We start from the raw sequence: 18,041 nt of genomic DNA, 5'->3' as shown, positions 1-18,041 counted from the left end.
CCATCAAAAAAAAATCTGCCATTAACTTGCTTCTACATATATAAATGTGGTTGTACTTCTGGAATGCAAGTACAGAGTCATATTTACCACTTTGACTTCCATCTTCTTTGATGGATTCAATTACTACAGCATATCATCATATTCTCCACCATCTGCAAGTTTTTGGACATAATTTTTCTCTAACTTCATCCAGATCATTAATATAAGTAATGGTCTGGAAAATGCCAATAGTAGAGCTCTGCAGCACCTACTAGAATCTTTCTTCCAGATTGGCATTCATCTGTTCATTATAATCTTTGGTTGGTTATCTAACTAGTTACTCGCCTTCTCAATGGCTTATACACTCAGATCCTACTGCTGTATTTTCCCACAAAAATGCTTAAGAATAAGGTCAAATTTACTTTAGATGCTGACACTCTGTCTACTGCATTTCCAAAACCTATCAGCCCAAGAACTCTCTTAAAGAAAGAAGGTTGGGTGGACCTGACTTTTTCTTTGGGACAAGTGTTTCTTACTCTTTCTTATTTTTTTTATATGTTGAAAGTGTTTTTTTAAATAAATAATTGTTTTATTTTATGAAATGGAAAATGCGGAAATGTTAAAAGAATATGACACATCATGGTTCAAATATATGAAGTATTCATTTGACATATTCATATTAAATTTGAAGTATGGATATTTCAAGAAAAAGGAGATTTTTTGTTTTATTTTCCTTAAGAACACATCCAGAAGATGGAAAGAAGAAAAAATGACTGAGGAAACGAATAAAGTGCCATCCTCTAAATGTGATGCCAAAAAAGCTTAAGTAACAAATGAGTTAAAGCTTGCAAATAATGAGAAAAGTGCGCAAACTAGTTTTTATTTCCATGTTTGGAGAAAGAGCAAAGTTCTTCAACTCCTGGTGGCTTCCATTTCTCTGCTTTGGTTTAAAGGGTCGGTGAACTGAAGCCTGAGATGGCTAAAGGAATTACGACCCCCAGAGAATTGAAGGACTGCAAATGGCTGTGCGGCACCACAATGACCATCACTGAGAAATTGTGTAGAGTAGAAGAGGTGCCAAGAGACTAGAGATGGTCAGTAGGATCTCCAAATTTATATTAATACAAAGAAAAGAGATTTTGCAAATGCTATATTAGAAAATGCCAATTCTGTGCATGATTGTTGAATATAGCAATGGGCAAGGGTTTGATGAGGCTAACAGCACTGGGAGTATTTTCTAAATATGTATCTAGACCTTAAAGAGAGTCAATCTGATCTCTTTACATCTAAGAATCTATTCTCGGGGAATAACTTTAAATATAGAAGAAGATTTATATTCAAAGATTTTGGTTCCAGTGTTTCTTATAAAAGTGAAAATGAAGAGCAACAAAGCCGCCTAACCCTACAGGCATGGTAGAGAAAGTTGTGGTCTATCTACGCAGTGAAATATTATGAAGCTGTTAACAAAAATGATTATGAGGGTCATATAATAATATGGAATAGTATGCATAAGAAAATATCAAATGAATAAAGCAAAGCACACTTTTTATTACAAGTAACATGCAAATCTAAGCATTTAAAAAATAAATCCTGAAGGAAATACACTAAATCTTAAAAATCATTGCACAATTTGAAGTATAACGTACATGCAGACAGGTATACTAATCTTAAATACAGTTTGCTGAATTTTTCACAAAGTAAACACACACCTATGACCAGCACTCAGATCAAAATAACCAACATTACCAGCACCTCAGAAGTTTTCTTCATGCTCTCTCTCTGTCATTTCCTCCCCATAAAGGTGAATGCTAACCTGCATTCTGTGGGAATGTTCTCTTTAAAATGCGTCCCATTAAAGGGAATCCTGGGTAGCCACAGGTTTATTCTACTGCCTTCTCTTCCTCACTGGATCATTTGTGAGAACTTTCTAACTCTCCTTAGAATTATCTTCCCTTCCACAGTTGCATGCATGAGAGCAGGCCATTTCCCAAACCCACCTCCTCCACCCCGCATGTATTAAAATCTGTTTTCTATAATCTAGGGTACACGTCTGATTATGCTTAACTCTCCCTGGCTCTCACAAACATGACACTGACATATCCGCTTTCGCCCAAGTTCCTGACACCTTTAATTCCATAACCAATTTGTCTTTGTTGGTTAGAATTAAGGTTCAGAATAACAAAGTCCTGAGTCACTCTCTTGACCTTCTGGGTGATTGAATTGTTAGCAAGCAAGTCAGGAACATGCTGGAAATTCTGCATCCTATTGTATGGGATGTCTGGCCAGTGCACATATACCCAAAGTCCCCAGTCAGTTCAATAAACAGGAAATGAATACTTTGTGCCAAGATTGTATAAGGCTTTGGGAAAAGGAAAAATATTTTGTGTATTTCCTATTCTATCTCCACAGTACAATACAATTTCACTTCTCCCTCATTTTTAACCTCCCCGACATCCCATGTGCCCCTCCAGAGTTACAAATCTGCACACAGGTATACATCACCTTGGAGTCGAATATAATGTCCTAACTGTTGTGATTCTGTTGAGACCTTCTTCTACTCAAGGCTTTTCTGGTGTTGTGCAATATTAACCAAGTCACTGCCCCTCTCTGTGGCTCAATTTCTCCATGTATCAAATGACAGAGAAAGGGGTATAGAAGGCCAGTTGGTGGAGTAGGCAGGATATTCTAATGTTGCTTCAAGTTCTCAAGTGTTGAGTCTGGTTTCAGCTACTGGCAGGACTCCTGCTTTCTCAGTACTCTGTCTTCTTAACACCACTCCCCATCACCCCACCCCAACAACAAATGGCTTTTTTTTTCTAGTAAGCTATCACTTACCTTACTTCCCAGAATGCCTCACACCTACACTCCCTTACCTACTTATAACCTACATTTCAAGACTAGGCCACATCTGACTCAGTTATCCATCCATCCGTCCATCCACCCATCCTTTAACTATTTGTGGAAATTATAGGCTGTCTCTCTAATTGAGGGGCTTACAGCGTAATGTACAAGGCAGCAAGTATTTCAGTAGCTGCTGTTTATTATTCAGAAGGACTTAGGTTAAGTGGTACTGCCAACCTGATCACAAAGCTCTAGGTACCTGAGTAACACATACAATTGTTACTCTGCTGCCCCATGAGGCTGCCTTCTTTGATGGGATGGGGATTTAGCCCTGACCTCCCAGTTTTCAAATAGTTTTCCCAGTTACCCTAAGTCATGCCTTTGTCTTCTCTAAGACAGAGCTGTCCCAGTTAATATGATGGGATTTAGCCCGGACCCCACAGTCTTTCCATAGTTTACCCAGTTGCTTTGACTTGTGTCTTAATTTTCCTCTAAGACTGGGCTGGGACCCCCACTTAACTCTTTATTAGTTTGGTCAGCCAATCAACACATATTTATTGATATGATCATTATTGATTATTGATCATTATTGAATGATCACTGTATGCCAGGCATTGTGCTTTGTACTGGTGTTACAAGCATGAGCAAAAGAGACATGGTCCCTGTCCTCACGGGGCATGCAAACATTATTTTTCTAATATTTGCGACAAATATTAGATAACTATTCTCACAAATAAGTATCTGATTACAAGTTGCAGTAAACACAATGAGGGAGAAGTGCTAGGTGCTATATATGTGTAAAGAAGATGACATGGGTGTGGGTGGAAAGGAAGATGGTTTACTGCTTTGGGCAAGGACCACTTAACCTGAGACCTGGAAGATAAGTAGGAGTTAGATATATCAAGGAAGGGTGTCTCAGACTCAGGAACAGATGTGCAAAGGTCTGGAAGTAGGAAAATGCATGGTGCAGTCGAAGATGTAAAGAAGTCTGATATGATTACATTATAATGAAGTACCTGGAAAACGATGCGAGATGAAGGTAGAGACATATGCCTGGTAGAGCCTTTTAGACTGTAGAGTTTTGGTCTATATTTTAAGAACAACAGGAAGCCAACAAACAGTTACAAGCAGGAGGAATAAAATTTTCAGACTTAACATTTTTTAAAATGTAGAGGCTGTTGTACAGAGAATAAAATTACAGTGCAAGAGAAACTAGTTGGTGAGAAGAGTGTGGTGGTGTAGTCTAACCAAGAGATGGTGGTGGCTTAAAGCAGGAGAGTGGCTGCAGAGATCCTGCCCCAATCTCCTCCAACTTTGGAAAGCATATTTTGGCTCTGCCTGATCTCAGAGAGTCCCCACCATCCCACCCCACTCCATGCTTATGGAACAGTCTGGGCTTCTGGTCCTGGTACCTACTGGGTCCTCAGTCCAGTCTCCCTGCATCCTAATTCCCCTTGACTCTGTTCCATTGCGTGATGCCCAAGCTGCTGTTTGGCCTCAGTCTGGCTCATCTGCTTAGCACGTGTCAGTTTCTGAAAGAATCACTATGGATATTTTTTTAAAAAAAGGAAAGTTCTATTTTCTTAAGGTACCTACTTTGAATATTTTCTTTCCATTCTTATAGCAAGGCTATGACATGAATACCACAATGCTCATCTTTTTTTCTCATGAAACAAAATTAAACAAAATTTCCATGGTTACACAAATAGTAAGCCAGGCTAAAACACAAAGTAACCTTTAAGCAAATGACCTTATTTTCCAAGGTATCTGTAGGGAAACAGGTCTTTGCCACTGAGGTCAGATGCCCTGCTTTCTTGGCTTGTCCACAGGCACACAATGACAACGGAGCACAGCTACACATTGGAAAATAGGCAAAGCAGTTTGTGTAATGAAATTTTGTTTTGACCTGAAACAGGACCCTGAGCCGTCAGAAAACCAGTGATGGAAAAGGGAAGCAGACAGACTCTGGAAACTTTAAGCAGCCCAGAACCATGAGAACTAGGTAACCCGGCAGGCTCATCCTCTGAAAAAAATGAGTAAGGATGCCTTTCAAGGCATGAGAGGGCCCGAGTAGCATTTGAGCTATAGCTCCCTGATAAGCATGTATGCTGCAATCTGCAGATCCTCAGTCACCAACCGGAAGAGGCAAAGTAAAGCCGCAGGCTGCAGGCTAGCTGGCTATTGGTGGCATACTCTTCTAACTGGATAGGTATTCACCACCAAGCTTATGAGATCTTCCTGGAAGGCATTAAACTCTGCGTCAGGCAATAGCCAGAGCCCTGAGCCAGATTCTTAGGGAGAAAGCTCCCAAGTAACATGCAACGCCATACAGAAAACTCACAATTTAACTCAAGCTCTGAAAATCTTTTGCGTTCTCTCTCTAGATGCAGACTCTGTTGCCTCACCTCACAGCTCTCTGGAACTCACCTCCATCAGATTGCTCTCATCAAGGTCAACAAAGACTTTTATATGGTCACTGCTCCAACCTCATCTTCCTTAATCTCTCATCAACATTAGTTGCAACTGATCACTCCCTCTTTGATTCTTTTTCTCCTCTTGCCTTTTGAGTCACTCTACTCTCTAGGTTTTTCTCTTACCTCACTATCTGTTCCTTATCTTTTTTTTGTTGTTGTTTTTTGCTAGGCATTTATCGTCTGCTTGACCTCCAAACATTGGAGTCGCCTAGTTTTATATCCTCTTTCATCTGTATCTTAATTCTCTAACTAAGAGATTACATTTAGTTGTAAAGATTTAAGAAGTGAGTCCTTATGACTCCCAAGTTTCTGTTTCCAGCATTGGTATTCTTGAGATTCAGGCTCATATATCTATCTATCTGCTTGAAATATTCACAATAAATTTACAAACCTCCGAAAGAGAATTCTGTTACTCCCTTCATTTCCACTCCAGGCCCTATACACTATAGTTTTCCCCATTTCAGGAAATTTCACCATTATCTACTCAGTTGATTAAGTAAAAAACCTAGGCGTTATCCTTGATTCTTCCAGTTCCATCATCTCCCACAACCAAGCCATAATCATTTCCTGCTGGCCCTTGGTAGATGAAGAAATGGTAACCACATAACACCAAATCTCCCCACGTAGCCTTCAAGTACAACACAGGAAAACAAGAAGAAAAAAAATAAAGCCATAGAAAATCCACAACTTCAGCATAATTGAAATACTGAGAATGCTCAAAACTTCACAGTCCCTGTTAGTAGAAAAGTAAGCACCACAGCTGAATGAAATATTACTAAGTCTCTCAACACAAGCCTTTGTGAAGAGCAAGGGTTGTCTGGAAAACTGATAGGAAAGAGAAAAGAGGTAAGCTGTTAGAGGGTATACGATTAATCCAAAATGATCTCCAGGAAGACCAAGTTCATATGTGTGAGAAATCTGAAAAAGAATCCTGGTGGATTAAGACAATGAGTATGCGGCAAGGACTTGAAAACACACATAATTCAAGGTGATAATCTTAAATAGGTATCACTTTTAAGGGAAAATAAGGTAAAAAGAACGGAGAAGTGCCCTTGGGAGATTGGATGATGAGAGGGAAAAGAGAAGAAAGGGGGGATTTTAAGAACGGAGAAAAAAAGAATGGAGAACACACAACCACCGTCCCCAATGATACAAAAAACTCAGTCATCCATTACAAAAACATACTTCACTACCCTACCAAAATAGTGTGTTGTGAACTAGGAATCTTGAAAGCCACCTTAAATCTACAAAATGAATAAATGGAAGGAGCCAAAGAAAGCTACTATATGAAGAAAACAGAAAATAAAAATCAAAATATCCCAAGTGATAAAAATCTCTCCTCTCAAAAAAACAATTACAAACCAGAAGAAACTGTAACACAACATTCCAAACTGAATTAAATTTCCTCAAACAACTTTGAATTAAAAATGCAAAGATTAAAAACCGAAATGTATTAAAAAATCATCCAAAAAAAAAAAAAAAGAGAGAGAGAGAGGTAATTGAACTTAGGAAAGCAAGAAAGAAAAAAAGACAAAGCACTTGAGAAATGCAGATTAAATTACCAAGTGTCCAAGGGAAAATTTTAATAAGGGCCGTTGAAGAGAGAGAAAAACAACCAAGAGAATGAAAATGAGATAAAGAAAAAAGTAACAAGGGTCAGGGAAAAAGTGACTTAAATGGAAGACAAAGAAGATCCAACATATGCATACTCAAAAATCCCTGAGAAGACAGATTAAACAATTGGATAGGCAAGGATGTATAAGAATAATCAAAGGAAAGTTTCTGGATTTAAAATACAACGTGAGCCTACATATTGAAAAGACTCAAAGACCTGAGAGATCAATTCCAAGATCCTAGTAAAACTGTTTAGTTAAAAAAAAATATTCTCAAGGACTCTAGGCAAAAAGATCAAATAATTCACAGCAGAGAATTGAGCTTCACGAGATGTCTCCAAATCAACATACAAAGTCAAGAAATATGGAGCAGCATTTTAAAGAAACCCAAAGAAAGAAAGTATGAACCAAGGATTTTACAGCTATCTAAGTTTTTTCAAATATCAAAGCTAGAGAAAAATAACTTTCCACATTCAATAACTCAGAGAATACTGTACTCGTGAGCCTTTCTTGAGGAGTATACTAGAGAATAAGCTTCATCCAACAAAGGCATGAGGAAATTTCAGCAAAAGGACTGATGGTAAGCATTTAATATATTTAATTGTAAATCTAAGACTAAAACAAAGTAGGGACACAGTTGAAAGCAGAATATTTAAATGTTATATCTTCTGATAATGTAGAAATAATGCAAGTAAAATAAGAAAGAGTAGAAATAGGGAAAGAGGAGAGTAGAATAAGTTCATTGATTGTTGTACAGGCAATAGGTAAAAGTCAATGGATACCATCAAAAACTGACAAACCGGTGACACCTACAAGATGGCAGAACAACGGTTTTCAGCACTCATCCTCTCATGAAACATAATTTTGACTACTACCTATGGATGAGAATACCTTTGTGGGAGCTCAGAAGCCCAGCAGAGAGGTCCCAGCACCCGGCTGGAGCAAGAAGCCTGAGAATAGATGCATCGAAGAGGGTAAGACGAGCAGTTTCACTTTCCTCTTGTCACCTGTCCCCCAAGGCGGCACAGCTGAGTGCCAAGAGAGACGCCCTCAGCCCACGATTTCTCCCACAGGGGAAATTGAGAGCATAGTGAGTGCCTGGCTTCCCAGCTATGCCAGATGCTGCCCAAGAGGCCCATTACTTTCTCATCCAAACCAGAACACTGAGCGGATCAGCACTGCTGAATAGTCTGGGGCAGCTAGGAGCAGAGAAAAGAAAATGTGGTATATATAAACAATGGACTATTATTGAGTCTTAAAAAAAGGAGATCCTGCCATTTGCAACAACATGGATGAACCTGGAGGACATTATGCTAAGTGAAATAAGTTAGACACAGAGAGACAAATACTACATGATCTCATTTATGTGTGGAACCTAAAAAAGTTGAACTCATAAAAGTAGAAAGTAGAATGGTGGTTGTCAGGGGCTGGAGAGTGGGGTAAATGGGGAGATGTTAGTCCAAGAGTTATGCAGGATAAGTTCCAGAGATCTGTATAATACTGTGTTTTATGCTTGAAATTTGCTAAGAAAGTAGATCCTAAGTGTTCTTACCACACCCAGTGGTAACTATGTGAGGTGGTGGATATGTTCATTAGCACAATTATGGTAATCATTTCATAATGTATATCAAAAGATCACATTATACACCTTAAATACAGACAATTTTTATTTGTTAGTTATACTTCAATAATGCTGGGAAAAAAATGGTGACAAACCAGATAGGAAAGGGATAAATAAGAAAAGAGAGGATTAAAGGGTCTCTTTAGGATTTAAAATAAGAACTAAAAATTATAAGAACAAAGGTAACTGAAGAACAAAAATACAAACTGTTCTAAATATCAAAAGAAATTTTAAAATAAAAGAGTAAGAAAAACACATCAGCAAGTATTACAAAATTAATAGAGTAAATTATGACATAAAGAATAAATGACAGTTGAGACCAAACATATCAGGCATATCAACAAATGTGAACGGGTTCAACTCACACAATTAAATGAAAAAGATTTCAAATTGTCTCCTAAAGCAAGACTCAACTATCTGCTATATATAAAGGTTACACCTAAAACAAAGGAATTCATAAAGGAAACAATAAAGGAATGGGATAAACTATAAATGGCAAATGAAAAAAAGAAAGAAAGAAGGCAGTAATAATGATCCTGATCAGAGTAGAATGCAATTTAAAAAGCTTTAAACATAACAAAGAAAGTTTTTTAATGCTTAAACCCACAATTAACAAGAAATATAACGGGTATGAATATCTATGAACTAAAACTCACAATAATTACCTTTATGAAGTAGAAATGACAGGAGATGCAAGAATAATAGAAGACTGCTGTCAGTTTAAGATAGATCAAGTGGCAAAAAAATAGACAAGGACATAGAAGATATAACATAAAATAAAATAAAAGATCTTGTGGCTATGTATCAAAACCTACAGCCTGATGATAGAGAAAAACCTTCTATGAGCTTATGAAACATTCACACAAATTGACATATATTAGCTAATTAAGGAAGCTTCACTTCCATAAAGTAGAAATAGTATAAGAATTTTCTATGGTTACAATGTAATAAAATGAGAAATCATTAAGAATATTAAAAAACTGAACAGGTCCTTCCACCTGGAAATTTACAAAATAGTTTCTTTTGACCAACTCCTGGGTGAAAGGGGAAGATGTAAACAAAAATTTAAATATTTTTAAACATAATACAATGAAAACTCTACATATCAGAGTCTATGAAAAACATTTAAAGCAGTGACTAGATGACAGTATATCAGTAAAATGAAAGCATAAAACAACTAACTAAATTTCCAGCACAAAATGTAGAAAAGAAACAAAAAAAGTGAACCAAGAAGTACATAGAAGGGAGTAATAAAGGCAAAAGCAGAAATTATTGAAGTAGAGAAGAGAAAAATGGTAGAAAAAAGAGAAAAAGAGGAAGCACCAATATACAAAATAAGGAATGACCAGGGGAAAATAACCGTTGAAAAAGAAGAGATTGAAAAAAAAAAAAATGAGACTACTTTTCAGATCTCTGGAAATAGTTTGAAAAGCTAAATGGAATTGGTAATTTCCTAGGCTATAGCTTATATAAATGCATTTTATTAGAAATAAAAACCTAGACCGAATTCCCTAGAAGAAATAGAGGAAAATATCAAGGAACTACCCCATAGAAAAAACACCATGTCCAAATGTTTTCACAGGGAATGTCTACTAGACCATAAAAGACAAGATAGTCCTAACATAAATTGTTCTCAAGCATAGAAAATGAAGGAAAACTTTCTCATTTTTTTAATGAAACCAGCATAACATTGACACCTAAACTTGGTAGAGAACACGAAAAAGAAAAAAACGGAAAATTACAGACCAATTCTACTTTTGAATGTGTAAAGCTATTAAATAACATGTTAGTGAACAGAATCCAACATCACATTGAGAAAAATAAAATGCCATGATCAAGTGGAATGTAATCTGGAAATGGAAGGTTGGTTTGATGGTAAGAAATCTATTCATATAATATACCATCTTAATAGATCAAAGCAGAAAATCATATTATTATCTCTATTAATGCAGAAAAAGCACTTACAATTCGACACCTATTCCTGATTAAAAAACACACTCAAGAAAATAGGAATTGATGAATACTTTCATAATATGATAAAACTATACATCTTAGTCCTAAAACCAGCATCTTAATGGGGATCTACTAAAGGCATTCCCACTAGGATCAAGAACAAGAGTAAGATGTCTTCTACATCCACTACTCCTTTACATTGTACTAGAAGTATTAGCCAGTGCAATTGGATAAAAGAAATCAATTAGAAGCATGCAAATTGGAAAATAAACTTTAAAATATCTCTGTTTGCAGATGATATAACAGTGTATCTGAAAATCCTTTGAGAATCAATGATAAAAAGTAACAGCACATGAAATTAACATACAACCAATAGGCAGAGAACATCATGGCAGCAGATCTCCTTTACAATGGCAACAAAAATTAAATCCTTGGTAATAAATTTAGCAATAAGTGCAAAAGCCATACAAAGAAAACTTGACAACACTCCTGAAAGACACAAAAGTGAACTTGATCAAACAGAAAGATATCCTCTGTTCTCAGCTAGGATAATTCAACATCTTGACAATGTCAGTTCACCGTAATTAATATGTAAATTTAATGCAATCCCAGTAAAATTACTAATAGGCTTTTTATGGAACTGGACAGGTTGACATGAAGCTCATATGAAAAAATGAACATACAAGAACTAGGAAATCACTGAAAGAGAAAATCCAGGTCCAGGGACTGGCCCAATCAGATATGAAAGCATAGAGCCTCTATAATTATAACAGTGTGGTACTAGTGCACAAACAGGCTAGTGGAATAGAATGCAAAATCCAGAAAAAGACCCAAAAGCATACAAACTTTTAAAATACGAGAAAAGTGGCGTCTCAAATTATTGGGGAAAGATGGACTTTTTAATAAATGTTGCTAGGACAAATACATAGACATTTTGGAAAAAAAGATAAAATTAGATCCATACTTTACCCTATACACAAAAATAAGCACCAAACCAGAAATTTAAATGTAAAAAAACAATGAAGTGGGGCCGGCCCCGAGGTTTAGCGGTTAAGTGCGCGCGCTCTGCTACTGGTGGCCTGGGTTCGGATCCCGGGCACGCACCCACGCATCGTTTCTCCAGCCATGCTGAGGCGGTGTCCCACATAGAGCAACTAGAAGGATGTGCAACTATGACATGCAACTATCTACTGCGGCTTTGGGGAAAAAAAAGGAGGAGGATTGGCAATAGATGTTAGCTCAGAGCCGGTCTTCCACAGCAAAAAAAGGAGGATTGGCATGGATGTTAGCTCAGGGCTGATCTTCCTCACAAAATAAATAAATAAATAAAAAAGATTAAAACAAACAAAAAAAATGAAGCTATACAAGTACTAGAAGCAAACATGGCCGAATTCCTCTATAACCATGGTGAAAGAAAAGGCTTTTTCACAGTGACTCAAAGTCTGGATGCAATAAAAGAAAAAATAATTGATGAATTTGACTACATTTTTTTTTTTTGGTGTGGCAAAATCACTATAAGCAAAGTCAAAAGATAAATAAACTGGGAAAATTGTGACATATATCATAGGTAAAGGGTTAACATCCCTGACATATAAATAGCTCTTAAAAATTGAGGGGGAAGAAGGTAAAAAATTTGATAGAAAATTTGGCAAAGACATCAAAAGGTAATTCAAAAATTATATAAAAATGTCTCCTAAATATATGAAAAGACGTCAACTTTACTTATAGTAAAAGAAAGAAAATTAAAGCTATGTTGAGATAAAATTATATATATATAACTTTGACAAATATTAAAGTTAGACCACACAAAGTGTTGTGAGGCTGTGGAGAAAGAGATAGTCTGACACATTTCTGGAGAAAATGAAAATTGATTGAATCCTTAAGGAAGGAATTTAGAAATATCTAGCAAAACTGCATATTTGTTCCCCTTGTGATCCAACAATCCCTTTTCTAGGAATGTGCCCTAAAGACATACCTCCAACAATAAGAGTATATATATATATATATATATATATATATATATATATACACACACACACACATATACACACACATGTTCTTTTGTTGTAGCAATGGTTGCAATTGAAAAATATTGGAAACAATCTATACGTCCATACATGAGAGTAACTGAATAAACTAAGATATATCTACACAATGAAATACTACACAGCTGTAAAGAAAAATGAGGAAGACCTCTATGTACTAATATAAAGTGATTTCAGGCATCCATACTATGTTACCTTTTCTATAAGAAGAAGGGGAAATAAAATATATGTGAACTTCTTAATTATTTTCCAAAAAGAATTATAAGAAACTAACAACATTGGTTTCCCATAGGAGATGATGCAAATGGGGTGAAAGAAATGGTGTGTACCTTTTCAGCATGCACTTTTTTTGTACAGCTTAGGCTTTTGGAACCATGCTATAATATTTTACATATCCAAAAAAAAAAATCAATAAGGATGGGGAAATTGAGCCTAAAATCAGAAACAAAAAGAAACAAATGAATATAACTGCATTTCAGATAAATATATAACCATACCCTAGGGACAGAAAAAGAACTAAACCAAGTAACTTTTGAACACAATATTTTATACAGCCTCAGACTTAAAAAGAACTATAAGTATATATCAAACTCTAATTAATGGGTTTGTTTTATGAAGTGGCATGGGTTAATAATTCTGAAAATACTTTCTGGGTATTCTAGGGTTGAACAAATAAGGAAGTGTATTGAGAATAATGAAAGTCAAGCTTCTCACTGTCAGAGAAGCAAGTTAAAATATGGGTCTGGGGAGTGAAGACTGGAATGAATCCTGTGATGTTGGATTGGAATTGGGGCTATCATTATAAAAATTTTTGGTTTTAAAGAGACAGAGAGAAATAGATACAGGAAAATATATAGATATATATATAACTTGTGTTGATGTTCACTGAGAGAGCCTAGAAGCAATGATACCCATTAGCAATGATATTCACTAGTTCCCAAATCTTGGTTTCTAAGTACCGTTTCTCACTAGCGGGTTGGGGCAGAGAAAGCACAAAATATTGTGCCAGAAAGAAAATAAGTATTTAAGAACTGATGGGGACATGTCAGAAGGACACAGATACTTCCCTGAAGGCTCACGTCTTATATTTGCAGGGCCTGGGCAGAGGGACAAAAGGAAGCCACATACTGTTTATTTAAATGTTCAAGTTGATAGATCAAGTTAATAACCTGTTAAATAAAATAAAATGTATTCCATCTTCTTACTTTTTTTTTCAGGGGAAAGCATGAATGCAGTCCCCCACTACCACAAATTATGCAGTCAAGCTTCTCACATTTGGAGAAATTGTGGGGGTCAGCACATCGGAGTGCAACGAATAAGCCTCGCCCTGGGAAAACTACCTTCGTGAACACGGTATCTCTCCTGCAAGGTATGTCCATCCTGCTACTTTGAAAAATGTATATGTATAAAAAAAATCAAATGGTATGGTTTTTATATGATAAAAAGTTGGCAAAATATTTTTAAAAAAATTAAAAAAAAAACATTGGAACCAACTTGATGGGGCTCTCACTAGATAAGACTGGGGTCATTTGAGCATAAAAATAAATAATGATGGCAATGTGTTATAACCTACTGAATAAAATAAGCATCTATGAGTTATGACTAATAGAAATAAATGAATACACTAGAAACGGGGGAGAAAGGAGAGCTCATCCTCACAAATACATGTAGAAGGCATGATGGAATTAGAAAATCATCATTTGGCAATTATCTTACCAATTGATTTAGACAAGAATCGTCAACAAATGCTAAAACTAAGAAATGAAGTTTGATGGAGAACAGGATATTTACACAGTCTAGGAATATATTCTTACAAAATATGTAAACATTAAAAAGAAATAGTAACTTTACAGTGGAGAAAACCTTGGTGGACAACAGTTTAAGTGATCAAAGTTAACATCACAGTAATGGGACACATGGATATCATGTGCCTCCTGATATGATGCACTGAGAACTCAGCATTACTTTTGTAGTATTCCTGCCGAAAAGGCATAACCAGAATCTAATCGTGAGCAAACCTCAGACAAACCCAACATGACAGACATTCTACAAAATAACTGGCCTGTCATTTTCAAGAATCAAGGTCATGAAAGCCAAGGAAAGACTGAGATACAAGGAATCTAAAGAGACATGACGGCTAAATGTAACATGTGATCCTGGACCAGATTTTTAGAAATTTAATGTAAAGGACATAACTGAGACAATTGGCAAAATTGGGGCTATTACATCGACATTAATTTCCTGGTAATTGTATTGTATTGGAAATGCATATTGAAGTGTTTAGGTGTAAAGAGGTATTGATCAATTGATAGACCAATAGACAAACAGACAGAGGGGGGAAGGGGAGGGAAAGACCGACAGAGAGACAGAGAGAGTGGAATGATAAAGCAAATGTGGTAATCTGTAAGCAATTAGGGAATTGGGGTAGACAGTTTATGAAAGCTCTTTATACTATTCTTGACACTTTTCTGTTAGATTGAACATACCTTGAAATAAAGAGTTAAAAATATTTGGAAAAGCAGAGGGAATGACTTGGGGTAGAAAGGAAAAAAGATTGGCCATGGATTGATCATTGTTGAAGCTGAGTGATGGGTATATAGAAATGAGTCTATTATCCTCTTTATTTTTGTACATGTTTGAAAATTTACATATTAACACATTTTTTACAAAGAGTGAACAATAAATATTTTTCCATACACTGAATACATCATATTCTCTTGGCCTCAGCTGTCACCACCTTGGTCTAAACTGCCACAATCTCTTGCCTGGATGACTGTTACAGCTTCTTGTCCACTTTGTCTACAGCCTTTCTTGACCCCCATAATCAATGCCCACCTCCTCCACCATTAGCCAGAGAATCTTTTAATTACTTAAGTCAGATCTCACTATTCTCCATTTACAACTCTCCAATGAATTCCCAGTGGACTAAGGATAAAATGCCAACTCCTCCCCTCGACCCGCATCGCCCTGCATAAGCCAACTCTGCTATCTCTTCTGACTAGCTTCTTACCACTTTCCCCCTCCAGGAGTCTTGATCTTATTTATAATCCCTGAATGTGCTGAATTTATTTCATCCCCAGGGGCTTTGCATTGCTGTTCCCTCTGCCCTGGAATGCCATAAGATCTTCACCTCTTCATCATTCGAGTTCTGTTATCTGTCACGTCCTCAAAGATGTCTTCCCTGATGGTTCCACTCAATTCCCACACTCTCCAGTCACCCTCTATCGTATCACTCTTTTCTATTCTCATCTGTGACTATATGAAATTATTTATTTGTATATTTACTAATTGTCACTTTCCACGCTCCCCACCAGATGTAAAGACCATGAAAGGAAGAGACTTGACCATCCTTTTCACTGATAGCATAGTGCCTTGCACATATTATATATGCTATAAAAAATGAATCAAGTCAGATATTCAACATCTAGTTTCATTTCTCATTGGTTGAGTGAACTTGGGTAAATTTATTGGATAAATTCCTTGGGTAAATTCCTTAGTCTTTTTGAGTCATAGTGTCCTCATCTATAAAATAGTAGCAATACCCTCTGTACACCTCACTGGGTTGAACAAAATTTGAGTGCACAAATGCCTGAAAGATACAAAGAAGTATATGTGCATGGCTTTATAATTGTAATAAATTGATATTGGGATTATTGACAAGATCATTTTCCCTGTGTTCAACAGAATAAATTCCAAGCTTGTTAGCATAGCACGCAAGCCCCCAATTAACTACTCTCTGTCTCTCTCTGGTCTTCTCTCTATATCCTGGAACTAACCCCACCAAATCTCCTCAAATGTATCATGGAGTTTCCAACCTTTGGGCCTCTGCCTAGGTGCTCCCTTTGCAGGACATACTCTGTCCTCTGCCCTATTGTCTGTGTGGAAGAAGCCCACTTATCTTTCAATGCTCAGCTTTTTATAAGCACTCCTCATCCCCTCCATCTCCAGGCTTCCAACTGTACACTGGGTATTCTGCCAATGTGATTCCTGATACAGTTTATTGTACACATTTGTTTTCACAATTGTCTTTTCCAGTGGATTGTGGGTTCCCTGAGGGCAGGAACTGTATCTTATTTATCTGTATATCTTCCCCACTGACTCAGAGCAAGCCTTTAATAAGTGATTGTTGAACTTGTATCATCATCATCATCAATATCTCTTACAGAGGAGAGCATGGCCAACGATGGCACAATTTTGCAGAGTGGACAGATGCGGATAGGGTGTGAGATACTAGGTTTAAGCCGTGGCTCTGACCTTGGGCAGATCACTTCCCCACTCTGGACTTCAGTTTCTTTTTCCGCTAAAAGAAGGGAACTGCACAATCTATAAGCTCCCTTCCAAAACTACATTTTATGCTTCCCATTCCTCAGCAGCAGGACTCTGAGGCTATGGAACAGCTGTACAAATTATCCCCTAATTGGAATGTCAGAAGTGTGGTTCCTCTGAGCCTCATGGAGAGAAGCCTAGACCTTCCACTAGGGACTGGTGACTCTCAGGTCTAAACCAGCCTAAGCCAGTGCTGTCCTTCATGCCTCCCTGCACAGCTCTTATCTGACCTTAATGATCCCTCTCTCTGTGAGCGATCCTTTGAGCTGTAATTACTAATGGATGTTTGTAAAGTCTTTGAAATTCTCAGGTGACAGATGTAATCAAAGGCCAATTTATGATAATTGTTATTAGTACAGCTCCTCATTATTTGTTGATGTTGACGGCAGGGCCAGCAGGTGTTTCAAGATTGAGTGGGGGATTGAGGCTGGCCCTGTCTGATGGGAGAAAGAGAAAAATGTGGATGTGTGAGGGACTGGGGATTTTTAGGGACTCCTGCTGGTTTCAGTCTAGCCAGATTTCACTTTGTGGAGTTATGACTCAGCATGAAGCATGACACTAAATGCACAGGACCGCATAATGGCATTTTTACATGCACAGGTTCAAACCCAGCTCAGTCTCTTGCTTCTGGAATGGGCTTTGGCAAATCATGGCCTCTCTGAGTCTTGGCTTGTTTGACTGTTAAATAAAGATTCATATAGTATCAATTTACATTTGCTGTGGTTGGAGAATGGGTTTGAGGCAGTAAAAGTAGATTTGGTAAGACCAATTAGGAGGCTGTTAAGGTTTCCCAGGCAAGAGATGATGGTATTCAGGACTAGGATGGTGGTTCTGGAGATGGGAAAAATATATGGATTGGAGAGAATTTTAGAGTGTAGAACCAGTAGGACTTGGTGACAATTGGATATAGAAGGTAAGGTGTCCTGGGCAACCCAGACTTCTGAATAGGAAAGACTTAGGGATATTTTTGGAGGGAAGGAATGATTTAAAAATAATCATTACCTACTATTTCCATCAGTCTCTTGTGGGTTTGGTTTATTTGAATCTCCTCTCAATTCTGTATCCTGATAAATTGAGATTATGAGTTTGCAAAGTTGGTGGCCGTGAAGTAAAAGTAGGAACTTGACCAAAATTCAGCCTCCAGGAAGGGCCTGCAGAAGAACTGTCTCACTTCCCCACTTGTCTTTCT

At 37.1% G+C, this 18,041-nt stretch overlaps 1 protein-coding gene and 1 non-coding gene across 3 annotated transcripts in view; both read right to left on the bottom strand.

Annotated features, from left to right (window-relative positions):
- The window catches only part of PTPRT (protein tyrosine phosphatase receptor type T), a 1,006,475-nt gene that overhangs the window by 185,945 nt on the left and 802,489 nt on the right, over positions 1-18,041 (bottom strand). The window lies entirely within an intron of this gene.
- Positions 13,741-13,903, bottom strand: LOC131418803 (U1 spliceosomal RNA). Its single transcript, XR_009223043.1, has one exon. It is a non-coding gene; the product is annotated as a U1 spliceosomal RNA (small nuclear RNA).

This window comes from Diceros bicornis, chromosome 19 (assembly GCF_020826845.1).
Source record: "Diceros bicornis minor isolate mBicDic1 chromosome 19, mDicBic1.mat.cur, whole genome shotgun sequence".
Classification (NCBI taxonomy): Eukaryota; Metazoa; Chordata; class Mammalia; order Perissodactyla; family Rhinocerotidae; genus Diceros; species Diceros bicornis.
This window is presented reverse-complemented; position numbering and strand designations above follow the sequence as displayed.